Here is a 16,887-nt window from a genome sequence, read left to right on the forward strand (position 1 = left end):
CGAGGTGCTGTTCCTCCAATTTCCCGTGTAGCCCACTCTGGCCATGGAGCACCTCATATTCCGCTTGGGGAGTCTGCATCCTGCAGGCATAAACATTGAATTCTCCCAATTTTGTTAGCCCTTGCTGTCTCCTCCCCTTCCTCAGCCCTTGGGCTCCTCCTCCTCTTTTTTCCTTCCTTCACCCCCTATCAGTCTGAAGAAGGGTTTCGGCCCGAAACGTTGCCTATTTCCTTCGCTCCATAGATGCTGCTGCACCCGCTGAGTTTCTCCAGCTTTTTTGTGTACCATAGACAATAGGTGCAGGAGTAGGCCATTTGGCCTTTCAAGCCAGCATCGCCATTCAATGTGATCATGGCTGATCATCCCAAATCAGTACCCCGTTCCTGCCTTCTCCCCATATCCCCTGACTCTGCTATTTTTAAGATCCCTATCTAGCTCTCTCTTGAAAGTATCCAGAGAACCTGCCTCCACCGCCCTCTCAAGCAGAAAATTCTACAGACTCACCACTCTCCTTGAGAAAAAGTGTTTCCTCATCTCCGTTCTAAATGGCTTATCCCTTATTCTTAAACTGTGGCCCCTGGTTCTGGACTCCCCCAACATCGGGAACATGTTTCCTGCCTATAGCTTGTGCAAGCCCTTAACAATCTTATATGTTTCAATAAGATATCCTCTCATCCTTCTAAACTCTTGTGCATTGAATGACAACTTACCTCAAACTTTTCTAGACGACAGTAGCTATTGTTGCTGTTGAAACAGATCTACGCCACTTCTTGCATATGAATAATGTCAAGATACCATTCACGATAAGCAGAAGCAGGATGAGTACCAGCAGTATTACAAGCCAAAGTGGAGTTCCTTGGCAAAGAGGAGAACAAGAGCAAAGCATAGTTACAATATAAGCAAAGGTGGTCAGAAATAAGGCAACATTTAATCAGCCACGACTTCTACAGAACTTAAGGGAAATATTCAGCATATCAGGCAAGATCAATGGATACAGAAACACAAATAACAGTGTTGTTTCCCCAAGGCCTTTCATCAGAAACAGTTAGAAATGATACAGAATAGTACAGCACACCATGTCTGTGACAAAACTGATGGCAAGACCTACCCTTATCTACCGACGCATAATCCATATAAAGAAAGGCAAGAACAAATATATGGTTATATGGTTAACTCAAGCAGGCAATTAGAAGGACTAAAATGATCTGGCTTCGGGAAAAGAATAAACAAGTTCGGTATTCCAACTGCGCATGCCCAGGTCATAGGTCACTCGCGATAAACATTCTCGGCAGCTGTGCTGCCGCATGGATACAGACGTGCGTTTCATCCGTAGTCAGGATCGAACCCGAGTCTCCGGCGTTGCAAGCTACTGGACTGTCCCGTCCACTCCAGAGTGTCCCATCCCTGTCCAGGGGCGGCCGGAGATGTCCAGGGTGACATTACAGCCAGTGCGGAGAAGCGCTAATTCCACTGCTCCGAAGCCAGTGTCCCGTCAGTCTGGGGCTGTCGGTTTACCCGGCGGGGCAGGGTTGAGCTGGAGTTAGCACTTCCTCTCCGTGCTGGCTGTAAGCCTGGGCTGCCACTGCTCCGGGCTGGTGTCCAGTCAGTCTAGAGTCACCCCAGACATCCCTGGCCGCCCCCGGACAGGGATTGAACAGTAGGGAGTGGACGGGGACGGTCCAGTAGGAATTCAACAGTGCTTGCAGTGCCGGAGTCCCGGGTTTGATCCTGACTGCAGATAAAATGCAGGTCTGTATCCATGCACCAGCACATCTGCCGAGAATGTTTATCCAGAGTGACCTTTGACAAATCCCATAATTCCTTGCGTTTTTCGACATACCAAACTCGCTTATTATAGGCTAGTGGGCCTCACGTCAGTGGTAAAGAAACTATCGGAGAGGATATTTTGGGATAACATTTACTCCAATTTGGAGCAGAATGGGTTAATTAGGGACAGTCAGCGTGCCTTTGCACACGGCAGGTCGTGTCTAAGTTGCTTGAGACTTTTGAGGTAATGAAGGTGATCGATGAGGGTGGGGCGGAAGTCCATGGGTTCCAATGCTTGTCCTTGCTGCCCTTCTTAAATAATGGTACAACATTAGCCCCCATCCAGCCTTCCAGAACTTAACCCTCCTGGCTTGAGTTTCAGTTTAGTTTGACCTTATAAGATCATGTGATAAGAGCAGAATTAGGCCATTTGGCCCATCAAGTCGACTCCACCATTCAATGATGGCAGATCTATCTCTCCCTCCTAACCCTATTCTCCTGCCTTCTCCCCGTAACCCCTGAACTAATGAAGAATCTATTTATCTCTGTCTCTGTCTTATCTCGGTCCACAAAATAGAGAGAGTACAGAGGAGATTTACTAGAATGTTGCCTGGATTTCAGCAACTAAGTTACAGAGAAAGGTTGAACAAGTCAGGGCTTTATTCTTTGGAGCGCAGAAGGTTAAGGGGGGACTTGATAGAGGTTTTTAAAATGATGAGAGGGATAGACAGAGTTGGCGTGGAAAAGCTTTTCCCACTGAGAGTAGGGAAGATTCAAACAAGGGAACATGACATGAGAATTAAGGGACTGAAGTTTGGGGGTAACATGAGGGGGAACTTCTTTACTCGGAGAGTGGTAGCTGTGTGGAATGAGCTTCCAGTGAAGGTGGTGGAGGCAGGTTCGTTTTTTATCATTTAAAAATAAATTGGATAGTTATATGGATGGGAAGGGAATGGAGGGTTATGGTCTGAGTGCAGGTATATGGGACTAGGGGAGATTATGTGTTCGGCACGGACTAGAAGGGTCGAGATGGCCTGTTTCCGTGCTGTAATTGTTATATGGTTATATGGTCTTAAAAATATCCCCTGACTTGGCCTCCACAGAATTCCTCAGATTCACCACCCTCTGACTAAAGAAATTCCTTCTCGTCTCCTTTTTTGTGGAAGGACTTCCTTGCTATAGAGGCAGTGCAGCGTAGGTTCACGAGGTTAATCCCCGGGATGGTGGGACTGACATATGAGGAAAGAGTGGAAAGACTGGGCTTGTATTCACTGGAGTTTAAAAGGATGAGAGAGGGTCTTATAGAAACATATAAAATGATAAAAGGACTGGACAAGCTAGATGCAGGAAAAAGGTTCCGAATGTTGGGGGCGTCCAGAACCAGGGGCCACAGTCTAAGACTAAAGGGGAGGCCATTTAAAACTGAGATGATAAAAAACCTTTTCCCCCAGAGAGTTGTGAATTTGCGGAATTCCCTGCTACAATTCACTGGATGAATTTAAAAGAGTTAGATAGTGCTCGTGGGGCTAGTGGAATCAAGGGATATGGGGAGAAGGTAGGCACGGGTTATTGATTGTGGATGTTCAGCCATGATCACAATGAATGGCGGTGCTGGCTTGAAGGGTCGAATGGCCTCCTCCTGCACCTATTTTCTATGTTAAAAGAACGTCCTTTAATTCTTAGTCTATGATCTTTGGTCCTAGACTCCCACTAGTGGAAACATCCTCTGCACATCCACTCTATCCAAGTCTTTCACTATTTCTGTACGTTTCAATGAGGTCCCCCCCACCTCATTCTTATAAACTCCAGCGAGTACAGGCCCAGTGCCGTCAACAGCTCATTCTCAGATTCTACTCATTCCTAGGACTTTAGTTTATTGCCACGTGTATCGAGGTACAGTGAAAAGCTTTTGTTGCGTGTGAACTAGTAAGCAGAAAGACAATACATGATTACAATCGAGCCGTCGACTCTGCCTCAATTCCTGAGCTTCAATGAAGTTCTCAGTCAAAACAGATGAGAACTTGATTAATTACATTAATAATAATAATAATAACTTTATTTAACAACTGCAGTTGCCACAAAGTGCTGTACATGAGAACCCATGGACAAGAAGTTATTACAAACTATTAAAAACCGTAAAACAAAGGACTATAAAACAGTAAAAATGAAAAGACATTAAAAGCACTAAAAACAGGAGCAATGTTTCAGCCAGTGTCGAAAGCCAGAGAATAAAAATGAGTTTTTCGGGTGGATTTGAAGATGGACAGTCTGATGTGCAACGGCAAGGTGTTCCAGAATGCCGGAGCAGCAACAGAAAAGGCTCTATCCCCTCTGAGCTTCCGCTTAGACCTTGGTACCTCAAGGAGCAGCTGATCAGCTGACCTGAGGCACCGGGCAGGAGCGTATGGATGGAGCAGCTCAGAGAGGTAAGGCAGGGCGAGCCCATTCAACGATTTAAAAACAAATAAAATAATTTAAAAATGAACTTGAAAGTGCACTGGGAGCCAGTGAAGGGAGGCCAAAATTGGCATAATGTGCTCCCTCTTTCGAGTTCCGGTTAAGAGGCGAGCGGCAGCATTTTGAACCAGCTGGAGACGAGACAATGAAGCTCATGCGACTCCAGAGTAGAGTGCGGTACAGTAATCCAGCTTAGATGTAATAAAGGCATGGATTACTGTTTCAAAATGCTGCTGCTCGAGAATGGCCTTAACCTTTGCCAGCTTCCTTAGGTGAAAAAAGCTGGACTTAACCACCGCGCCTATTTGTTTATCTTTTAAAATCACCACCCATCCTAAAACCCAGGTTTAAAACTGTTGGCTTTACGGACAATGCCAGTGGCTCCAAGTCAGCAAAGGGAGGTTCACGGCAGCCATTGGGGCCAAACAAAATCACCTCTGTCTTTTTTTCATTCAGTCCCAGAAAGTTTAAGGCCATCCAGGACATAATGTCCTCAAGACAAGACAGAAGTGATTTTAGAGAATAGTCGTCTTCCTTCCTGAGTGGCATATACAACTGGCTATCATCTGCGTAAAAGTGAATGGAGATGCCTTCTTAAAATTGAGCCCAGAGGAAGTAGGTATAGAGAGAAGAGCAAGGGCCCTAAAATTGAGCCCTGTGGAACCCCATATGCCAAGGGAGCGGAGGAGGATTCAAAGCCAGCAAGGCTTACACGCATGGTTCTGTCTGCCAGATAGGACCTGAACCATCCCAGGGCACTGCCCCAAATGCCCACTTGGTGCTGTAATCGGGAAATTAAAATTCCATGGTCCACTGTATCGAAGGCGGCAGATAGGTCCAGCAAGACAAGAACCACATAATTACCGGAGTCGTTTGCCAGGAGAATGTCGTTAAAAACCCTTAGCAGAGCTGACTCTGTGCTATGCATAGCTTTGAATCTAGACTGGAAAACCTCCCGAATATTGTGCTCGTCCAGGAAGAGTTTCAGCTGAGCATAAACTACTTTCTCCATGATTTTAGAGATAAATGGCAGCTTGAGATCGGCCTAAAATTGGCCAGAACAGTTTGATCCAGGCCAGGTTTCTTAAGTAGTGGTTGCACTACTGCATGTTTAAAATATTCGGGGACAACCCCAGAACACAAGCTACTGTTTATGATGGCGAGAACCAACTGCCCTATACTCGGGAAAACCTCTTTAAAAAGAAGAGGAGGGACAGCATCACAAGGGGAACCCTACGGCTTGATATGGCTAACCACATCCTCTAGACCCGACAATGTCAGAGGCACAAACTTATCGAATGCCAACAGGCATGGGGCCGGAACAGAGGGGTCAGAGGCAGGAGCTGAGATGAGAGCCCTTATAGAAACAACCTTGTTGATAAAGAAGTGCAGGAAGTCATTGCACAATTTGTACGATGCTTCCAGGCAGACAGGCTGTGGGGCATTTAAAACAGAATCAATGGTTTTGAATAACACACGTGGGTCGTGACGGTTAGACACTATTATATTAGAGAGATAATATCTTTTGGCCTCTTTAACAGTATTTTGGTAATTACACCAGCTGCCCTTTAGGATTTGCGATGAAACCTGCAGCCTGTCCTTCTTCCACTTTCGTTCAGCTCTGCGACACTCCAGTCGAGCTGTACGAGTTACGTCACTGAACCAGGGCTTGGGTTTAGCTCTGGGCTGCAAAGTTTTTAACGGAGCCACAGAGTCCAGTATAGTTCTGCAGGAGGAGTGGAACCAAGAACTAATCTCCTCCGTACCAAAGGAAGTGGACGCAGAGGGGGCACAGAGCCGATCGAAAGCAGCAGAGAATTGGCCAGCAGCGGAAGGGTTAAAGGTCCGACAGCACCAAGCAGACGCTACAGGTCTAACTGCAGCACAGGAAAAACCAACATCAAATAGTACAGGCATGTGATCAGAAAACACACTATCGCAGACTTCCAAGTTTAACACAGGCAAACCATAAGAGAGAACAAGGTCCAATGTATGTCCATGTTCGTGTGTGGGACCAGACACACACTGCACAAAATTAAAAGAGTCAATAAGACTTAAAAAGTCCTTCACCAATATCTCTGCCTTCTTGATAAGAAGGTTATCAAAATTGCAGCAGGATCTTGGTTAGGTGGGCTGAGGAATGGTTTTTAATGCATAAAAGTGCGAGTTATTGTATTTTGGGAAGTCTAACATGGGCAGGACCTACACAGTGAATTGTAGGGCTCTGGGGAGTGTTGTGGAGCAGAGGGATCTAGAGCAGATGCATGGTTCCTTGAAGGTGGAGTCGCAGGTATATCAGGTGGTCAAAGAAGGCTTTTGGCACATTGGCCGTTATCAGTCAGAGTAGTGAGTTGGGAGGTTGTGTTACAGTTGTACAAGACATTGGTGAGGCCACATCTGGAGTATTGTGTTCAGTTTTGGGCACCATTGCATAGGAAATGTTAAGCTAGAAAGGTTCCATTGAAGATTTATGAGGATGTTGCCAGGACTTGAGGCAGAATGAAAGTGTCCAGCAACTCGGAGATCAGGTAGGTTCTGGCGGACTGAACGAAGGTGTTCAGCAAAATGATCGGCCAGTCTGCGTTTGGTCTCGCTGATGTACGAGTCCCCATCTTGCATAACGGATACAGTGGATGAGGTTGGAGGAGGTGCAAGTGAACCTCTGCCTAACCTGCAAGGACTGTCCGGACAGAGTCGAGGGAGGAGGTATAGGGACAGGTGTTGCATCTTCTGTGGTTGCAGGGGAAGGTACCTGGGGAGGGAAGGGAGTTGCGGAGGGAACCGTTTCTGCGGAAGGCAGAAAGGGGTGGAGATGGGAAGATGTGACTAGTGTTGGGATTCCATTGGAGGTGGCGAAAACTGCGGAGGATTATGTCTTGTCTGGAACGACTGATGGGGTGAGTACAGCAACAAATAGAGAACATGATGTCAAGACACCAAGCTCTCCTTCAATGTCAGCAAGATGAACGGGCTCAGCTTCAGGAAACTAAAGATGTAGACTATTTTTAAATGGGGAGAGAATTCAGAAATCACAGGTGCAAAGGGACTTGGGAGCACTGGTGCAGGATTCCCCAAAAGTTGATTTGTATGTTGAATCGGTAATATGGAAGGCAAACGCATTTATTTGGAGAGGACTAGAATACAAAAACAAGGATGTAATGCTGAATTTCTACAAGGCACCGATCAGACTGCCTTCGGAATACTGTGAGCCGTTTTGGGCCTCAAATCTGAGAAAGGATGTGATGAGGTTTACGAGAATGATCCCAGGAATGATTGGGTTAACATATGATGGGAATTTGATGGTACTGGGCCTGTACTCGCTGGAGTTTAGAAGGATGTACCAAATAGTGAAAGGCCTGGATGGAGTGGATGTGAGGTTAACATATGATGGGCGTTTGACGGCACTCTTGCCTCTTTCTTACTCTTTATATACTGTTTGCTATCCTCTTTTATAATATTGGCTGGCTTATCTTTGTATTTCAAGTCAAGTCAAGTTTATTTGTCACACATACACATACAAGATGTGCAATGAAATGAAAGTGGCAATGCCTGCGGGTTGTGCAAAAACTACAGAACAGAATAGAACAGAATCAGTATTTACATATTAGAAAAAAACAGCAATTTTGAAAAGACACAACACAACAGTAAATTGGTACGGTACGTTAGTCCCTGGTGAGATAAGAGTTTACAGACCTAATAGCCGCTGGGAAGAAACTCCGTCTCATCCTCTCTGTTTTCACAGCATGACAGCGGAGGCATTTGCCTGACCGTAGCAGCTGGAACAGTCTGTTGCTGGGGTGGAAGGGGTCCCCCATAATGTTGCTGGCTCTGGATCTGCACCTTTTGATGTATAGTTCCTGCAGGGGGGCGAGTGTAGTTCCCATAGTGCGTTTGGCCAAACGCACTACTCTCTGCAGAGCCTTCTTGTCCTCCGCAGAGCAGTTCCCAAACCAGATTGTGATGTTGCCGGGCAAGGTGCTTTCTACAGCCGCTGAGTAGAAGCACTGAGGGATCCTCAGAGAGACTCTGAATTTCCTCAGCTGCCTGGGGTGGTAAAGGTACCTTGCCTTACTCACCAGTGCAGCAGTGTGTGATGTCCATGTCAGATCCTCCGTGATGTGGACTCCCAGGTATTTAAAACAGCTCACCCTATCTACAGTATCCCCATTTATCTCCAGTGGCGTGTACGTCCTCGGATGTTGAGCCCTTCTAAAGTCCACAATCATCTCCTTAGTTTTTATGGCATTCAAGAGGAGGCTGTTGTCCTGACACCAGAGTGCCAGATCAGCCAATTCCTCCCGGTAGGCCTTCTCATCGTTATCGGAGATCAGGCCCAACACCACAGTGTCATCAGCAAACTTGATTATAGAGTTGGAGCTGAACCTAGCCACACAGTCATGTGTGTACAGGGAGTACAGTAGGGGGCTGAGGACGCAACCCTGGGGGGATCCTGGGTTCAGGGTGAGGGTGTTCGATGTATTTCCTCCCATCTTGACTGCCTGGGGTCTGGTGGTGAGAAAGTCCAGGACCCAGGCACACAGGGGTGTTTAGCCCCAGTTCCAGTAGCTTCTCAGCAAGTCTGGTGGGGACTATCGTATTGAAGGTTGCCTTTTTAGTTACCTTCTGTTGTTCTTTAAAAGCTTCCCTATCCTCTGGCTTCCCACTAATCTTTCCTTTGTTATATGCCTTCTCTTTTAGTTTTTACTGTCCTTGACTTCCCTTGTCAGCCACGGTCGCCTCGTTCTCCCCCTAGAATCTTTCTTCCTCTTTGGAGTGAAAAGATCCTGCATCTTCTGGATTAGAAACATAGAAAATAGGTGCAGGAGGAGGCCATTTGGCCCTTCGAGCCAGCACCGCTATTCATTGTGATCATGGCTGATCATCCACAATCAGTAACCCATGCCTGCCTTCCCCCCCATATCCCTTGATTCCACTAGCCCCTAGAGCTCCATCTAACTCTCTTTTAAATTCATCTACTGCCTTCTGTGGCAGAGAATTCCACAAATTCACAACTCTCTGGGTGAAAACGTTTTGTCTCATCTCAGTTTTAATGGCCTCCCCTTTATTCTTAGGCTGTGGCCCCTGGTTCTGGACTCCCCAAAACATTGGGGCCATTTTTTCCTGCATCTAGCTTGTCCAGTCCTTTTATAATTTTATATGTTTTTATAAGACCCCCTCTCATCCTTCTAAATACAAGCCTAGTCTTTCCAATCTTTCCTCATATGACAGTCCCGCCATCCCGGGGATTAACCCCGTGAATCTACGCTGGACTGCCTCAATCACAAGGATGTCCTTCCTCCTGCCCATAAATTCCTGCCATTGCTGTTCCACCTTTCCAGCTCCACCCTCATGCCTCTGTAGTCCACTTTGCCCAGCTGCAATACCGACACATCCAATTTCACCTTCTCCATCTCAAATTACAGATTAAAACATCATGTTGTGGTCGCTACCTCCTCATGGTTGCTTTATCTTGAGTTCCCTTATCAAATCTGGTTCAATACATTATAGCGAGACACGTGTTGTGAAACAAAGTGATCTTTATTGTGTTAAACAGAGAATCAGCTCGCATGCGACTGGGAGGGTTCTTCACATATATATATATCAAGGCACACCTCAAGCCATGTCACATGACCCTGCCAGTCCTAGGGCTGAGGGTTCGCCCAGTAAGTGGCCAAACCCCCAGGTGGCGCCACAACATAACACTAGATCCAGAATAGCCCAGAATTAGGCCATTCGGCCCATCGAGTCTACTCCGCCATTCAATCATGGCTGATCTCTGCCATGATTGAATGCCGGGGTGTACTTAAGTGTACTTGTTCCGGTAAGTTTCAATGAGGTCCCTCCCCCATCCTAAACTCCAGCGATGTTTACAGGAATTTAGAAAAATGAGATGATTTTATAGAAACAATTCTTAAAGGTTTGAGATGCAGTGAAAATGTTCCCGATGTTGGGGGATTGCAGATCCAGGTACCACAGTTTAAGAATAAGGGGTAGGCCATTTAGGACTGAGTTGAGGAAAAACCTTTTCACACAGAGAGTAGCAAATCTCAAGTCAAGAGTGTTTTATTGTCATATATCCCAGATAGAACAATGAAATTCTTACTTGCTGCAGCACAACACAATAGCTCCTGTATCTTCTTGGTGAAATGAGTGCGTGGCCAGGGTGGTGTGGAATATCATGGAATTCTCTGCCAAAGGCAGTGGATGCCAATTCACTGGTATTTAAGAGAGAATTGGATATAGCTCTTAGGGCTAACGGAATGATGGGATGTGGGGAGAAAGCAGGAGCAGGGTACTGATTCTGGATGATCAGCCTCGATCATATTGAATGGTAGTGGTGGCTCAAAGGGCTGAATGGCTTACTCCTGCACCCATTTTCTATGTTTCTATGAGTACAGGCCCAGTACAGTCAACCACTTATCATATGTTAGGACCTACTCATTCCTGGGATCAATCTTGTAAACCTCCCCTGGACCCTCTCCAGAGCCAGCACATCCTTCCTCAGATATGGTGCCCAAAAATTGCTCACAACATTACAAATACAGCCTGATCAGCGCCATATAGAGCCTCAACATTACATCCCCGTGTTTGTATTCTAGCCCTCTTGAAATAAATGCAAGCATTGAGTTTGCTTTCTTTATTACCGATTCGACTTACAGATTAAATTTGTGGGAATCCTGTACCAGCTCCCAAGTCCCTTCGTGCCTCCAATTTTGGATTCTCTCCTCATTTAGAAAATAATCTATGCCTTTATTCCTACTATCAAAATGCATGACTCCACACTTTGCTACACTATATTCAATCTACCAACCTGTCCAAGTTCGTCTGGAGTCCCCTGCTTTGTCTACACTACCTGCCCTTCCACCTATTTTCGTATCATTCGCAAACTTGGCCACAAAGCCTTCAATCCCCTCGTCCAAATCATTAATATACTACGTGAAGAGTAGCGGCCCCAGCACCGACCCTTGTGGAACTCCACTAGTCACTGGCAGCCAAGCAGAAAAAGCCGCCTTTTTTGCCACTCTTTGTCTTCTGCCATCCAGCCAACCTGCTATCCATGCTAGTATCTGCCCTTTGATACCGTGGCCTCTCATCTTCCTTAGCAGCCTCACACATGGCACCTTATCAAAGGCTTTTTGAAAATCAAGGTAAACACCATCCACTGCCTGTCCTGCTATTTACTCTTTCAAAGAATTCCAGCACAATCATCAAGCAAGATCTCCTCTTCACAAAGCCATGCTGAATTTGGCATATTTTATCGTGAACTTCTAAGCACTCCGTAGCCTCATCTTTTACAATGGACTCTAAAATCTTACCAACCGATGTCAGATTACCAAGTTCACGTTATAGGGGTAGAATGAGGCCATTTGGCCCATCGAGTCTACTCTGCCATTCAATCATGGCTGATTTCTACCTCCTAATCCCATTTTCCTCATAATCCCATTCTCCTCATAGCCTTTGGTACTCGTTCGAATCAAGAATTCACTAATTTCTGCCTTAAAAATATCCACTGTTTCGGCCTCCACAACCCTATGTAGAAATTATTTCCACAGATTACCTACCCCTCTGAAGAAGTTCTTCCTCAGCTCCTTTCTAAAATAATGCCCTTTAATTGAGGATGTAACTATGAAAATGGACAAGGGAGAGCCAGTGGATGTAGTGTACCTAGACTTAAGAAAGCATTTGATAAAGTCCCACATAGGAGATTAGTGGGCAAAATTAGAGCACTTGGTATTGGGGATGGGGTACTGACATGGATAGAAAATTGGTTGACAGACAGGAAATAAAGAGTAGGGATCAACAGGTCCCTTTCAGCATGGCAGGCAGTGACTAGTGGGGTACCACAAGGCTCGGTGCTGGGGCCGCAGCTATTTACAATATACATTAATGATTTAGATGAAGGAATTAAAAGTAACATTAGCAAACTTGCAGATGGCACAAAGTTGGGTGGCTGTGTGAACTGTGAGGAGGATGCTATGAGGATGCAGGGTGACAGGTTGGGTGAATGGGCAGATGCATGGCAGATGCAGTTTAATGTGAGGTTATCCACTTCGGTGGCAAAAATAGGAAGGCAGATTATTATCTGAATGGTGTCAAGTTGGGAAAAGAGAAAGTACAACGAGATCTGGGGGTCCTTGTTCATCAGTGACCGAAAGTAAGCATGCAGGTACAGCAGGCAGTGAAGAAAGCGAATGGCATGTTGGCCTTAATAACAAGAGTGGTTGAGTATAGGAGCAAATAGGTCCTTCTGCAATTGTACAGGGCACTAGTGAGACCACACCTGGAGTATTATGTGCAGTTTTGGTCTCCAAATTTAACGAAGGACATTCGTGCTATTGAGGGAGTGCAGTGTAGGTTCACGAGGTTAATATCCGGGATGGCGGGACTGTCAAATGTTGATAGAATGGAGCAGCTGGGCTTGTACACTCTGGAATTTTGAAGGATGAGAGGATATCTTATTGAAACATAAGAGAGGCTTTGCTTCTGTTTGTGGTGTTTTTGATGTTTCTTTATTTTACATGTCTTTTCCTACTATTTCTTTTGATTGTTATTTTTGGTGTATGTTAACTTTTTTGTCAATGATTAGTGATGTACAGCACTTTGTTGCAGCTATGTTTGTTTTTAAAGTGCTCTATAAATAAAATGATTACTATTATTATTAAAGATAGCGGAGTCACTACCCCCACACAAGATACACCAAGGGACATTAAAACACACATTTGGACACACTAAAAAACAAAAGAAGTAGAAATGACGAACATGCTGCTGGCAGGACAGCAGACTCGCAGCGTCCACACCGACAATCTCTGGAGCCGCCTCTTTCAGAACCCTAGGGTACAGTCCATCTGGTCCAGATGACTTTATCCACCAAAGCCTCAGGATGTACCTCAACATGGCTGCTCCGCTGGTACTTGCTTCCCTTTTATTTGCTCCAAACACTTTCTAGCTAGGCCTATCACGCTTGCTGCACGCTAATGTCCCGCCTTCACAATTAGCAACTCTGAAAAAGCAACTCTGTAACTTCTTCCCGCTGATTTTCAAAAACTTTTATTATTTTAAAAAACAGATTCTTACTTGCTGCAAGATGCCTCATCTCCCTCTGCCGTATGTTTTTCCAGCACAAAGCCTTAGAAAACATAGAAACATAGAAAATAGGTGCAGGAGGAGGCCATTCGGCCCTTCGAGCCAGCACCGCCATTCAATGTGATCATGGCTGACAGTGGCGGACTGGCCAGGGTGTCAGCTTGCCCGATGGCAAGTGGGCCCCTGATGAAGTGGGCCCCCTTTGTCTCCTGGCAACCAATATTTTTAGACCCAGTCCGCCACTGATGGCTGATCGCCCCTATCAATAACCTGTGCCTGCCTTCTCCCCATATCCCTTGATTCCACTAGCCCCTAGTCTCTCTGGGTGAAAAAGTTTTTTTCTCACCTCAGTCTTAAATGACCTCCCCTTTATTCTAAGACTGTGGCCCCTGGTTCTGGACTCACCCAACATTGGGAACATTTTTCCTGCATCTAGCTTGTCCTGTCCCTTTATAATTTTATATGTTTCTATAAGATTCCCCCTCATCCTTCTAATCTCCAGTGAATACAAGCCTAGTCTTTTCAATCTTTCCTCATATGACACTCTCGCCATCCCAGGGATCAATTTCGTGAACCTACGCTGTACTGCCTCAATCACAACAATGTCCTTCCTCAAATTAGGAGACCAAAACTGTACACAATACTCCAGATGTGGTCTCACCAGAGCCCTATACAACTGCAGAAGAACCTCCTTACTCCTGTACTGAAATCCTCTTGTTATGAAGGCCAAACATTCCATTAGCTTTCTTCACTGCCTGCTGTACCTGTAAGCCAACTTTCAAGGACGCCCAGGTCTCGCTGCACCTCCCCCTTACCTAACCTAACCCCATTGAGATAATAATCTACCCCCTTGTTTTTGCCGCCAAAGTGGATAACCTCTCATTTACCTATATTATACTGCATCTGCCACGCATCTGCCCACTCGCTCAACCTGCCCAGGTTACCCTGCAACCTCCTAACATCCTCTTCACAGTTCACACTGCCACCCAGCTTTGTGTCATCCTCAAACTTGATAGTGTTGCTCCTAATTCTCTCTTCTAAATCATTAATATATATGGTAAACAGTTGCGGCCCCAACACCGAGCCTTGCGGCACTCCACTCGCCACTGCCTGCCATTCTGAAAATACTATTACTATTACATCTAAATCATTAATATATATTGTAAATATTTGCATTCTGACAGGGACCCGTTCACTCCTACTCTTTGCTTTCGGTCTGCCAACCAATTTTCTATCCATGTCAACACCCTACCCCCCAATACCATGCGCTCTAATTTTAGTCACCAGTCTCCCATGCGGGACCTTATCAAAGGCTTTCTGAAAGTCTAGATACACTACATCCACTGGCATCCCTTCATCCATTTTACTTGTCACATCCTCAAAAAATTCCAGAAGTTTAGTCAAGCATGATTTCCCTTTCATAAATCCATGCTGACTTGGACTAATCCTTTTACTGCTATCCAAATGCCCCATTATTACCTCTTTAATAATTGACTCCAGCATCTTTCCCACCACTGAAGTCAGGCTAACTGGTCTGTAATTCCCCATTTTCTCTCTCGTTCCTTTCTTGAAAAGTGGGATAACATTAGCTATCCTCCAATCCACAGGAACTGATCCTGAATCTATTGAACTTGGGAAAATGATCTCCAATGCGTCCACTATTTCTAGAGCCACCTCCCCGAGGACCCTGGGATGCAGACCATCAGGCCCTTATCATGTATCCATACACTGTGAATGGCTCAATTGTCATCATGTATTGTCTTTCTGCTGACTGGATAGCATGCAACAAAAGCTTCTCACTGTACCTCGGTGCGGTGACAATAAACTAAACTTGTTTTACATGGCAAAAAGTTGAATTAGTGTGTTGTCTTACCTGGTGCGCAAGTGGATGTTAAACTGATTGGATTTCCTTTAATGCCTGTTATTGTAAAGGGAAAAAGTATTACAGGCTCGGGTTAATAGACATTAATTGGCTCTCATAGAATGATAGCATTACACAGAACACGACAAGCTATTTGACTTGCTGTGCCTGTGTTTGCACTTCAAATATGTTATCAGTTGCCTTTTCATCTGTTACCCCACACTTCTGCAAATATTTTCTTTTATGTCTGAATCCATATTGTCAGAGTCATACAACGAAACAGGACGTAATATGACGAGTTGGACCCATTGACACCTTAACATGGGTACACGTGACAATAAATTAAACTATTTTTGCTGAGTTAATGCACAATGAAGGTTGTTTCCCTATTTCAAGTAACCGTTACCTCCAATGTTCCCATTGCCCTCTTCTTGTATATGGTAGGGCCCTGGGGAGTGTTGTAGAGCAGAGAAACTGAGGGGTACAGATACATAGTTCCATGAAAATAGCAATACAATTAGATAGGGTGGTGAAGTAGCTGTTTGGCACGTTTATCTTCATTTGGCAGCGAGTGATTACAGGATGTGTAGCCAGGAACTATAGGTGCTGGTTTAAACTGAAGAAAGACACAAAGAGTTGGGTCAGGCAGCATCTCTGGAGAAAAGGAATAGGTGACGTTTTGGGTCGAGACCCTTCTTTGGACCGAGAGTCAGGGGAAAGGGGACAAATGAATGGAAGATATGCAGAAAGCAACATAAATCAGGGAAAGTTGAACTCCACAATGGTTATTGTTGGCTGTGGGTCCGATGATAACATGTTGTACGGACAGTGAAACTCAACAGGACGACAGTGAAACTAATACGATGACCCTAGTCTCGACCCTAGTTGAGTGCAGACTCAGCCATCGTTTTGCTGAACACCTTCGCTCAGTCTGCCTTGGCCTATGTGATCCCAGTTGTCAACCACTTCCCACATTGACCTTTATGTCCTGGGCCTCCTCCGTTGTCAGAGTGAGTCCACACGCATATTGGAGGAACAGCACCTCATATTTTGCTTGGGCAGCTTACATTGATTTCTCTAACTTTTACTAACCCTTGCTTTCCCTCTTTCCATCCCTCCACCACCCCAGTCATTGTACTAGTTTTACTGTCGTCCCGTTGAGTTCTACTCCATATAACCGCGTGTTTGAGGCACTCACCACCCTCTGTGTAAAAACCAGTGGGAGAGTCGAGGACTAGAGTTCATAGCGACAGAATTAAAGGACTTTCTTTTCAAACGGAAACAAGGAGAAATTTCTTTAGTCAGAGGGTGATGAATCTGTAGAATTATTTGCCATAGAAGGCTGTGGAGGCCAAGTCAGTGGATATATTGAAGGCAGAGATAGATAGATTCTTGATTAGTGCGGGTGTCAGAGGTTATGGGGAGAAGGCAGGAGAATGGGGTTAGGAGGGAGAGATAGATCAAACATGATTGAATGACAATAGACAATAGATGCAGGAGTAGGCCATTCGGCCCTTCGAGGCAGCACCGCCATTCAATGTGATCATGGCTGATCATCCCCAATCAGTACAGAGTAGACTTGATGGGCTAAATGGCGTAATTCTGCTCCTATCACATGAATTTGCCCACCAAATATTCTTTAGGTTATGAAAAGTGGCTGGATCGGCTGGCTCTCTTTTCCTTGGTGCATATTAACCTTATAGAGATTCATAAAATCA

General features: G+C 45.3%; 1 protein-coding gene across 1 annotated transcript in view; it reads right to left on the reverse strand.

Annotated features, from left to right (window-relative positions):
• Positions 1-16,887, reverse strand: part of mogs (mannosyl-oligosaccharide glucosidase) — a 60,732-nt gene that overhangs the window by 35,395 nt on the left and 8,450 nt on the right. The window contains exons 2-3 of the mRNA XM_055631549.1: positions 15,182-15,226; positions 711-855 (exon numbers count right to left, since the gene is read on the reverse strand). The gene's annotated coding sequence lies outside the window, so the exon portion shown is untranslated. The remainder of the gene's footprint in view (positions 1-710; positions 856-15,181; positions 15,227-16,887) is intronic.

Source organism: Leucoraja erinacea, unplaced genomic scaffold (assembly GCF_028641065.1).
Source record: "Leucoraja erinacea ecotype New England unplaced genomic scaffold, Leri_hhj_1 Leri_79S, whole genome shotgun sequence".
In the NCBI taxonomy this organism is placed as follows: domain Eukaryota; kingdom Metazoa; phylum Chordata; class Chondrichthyes; order Rajiformes; family Rajidae; genus Leucoraja; species Leucoraja erinaceus.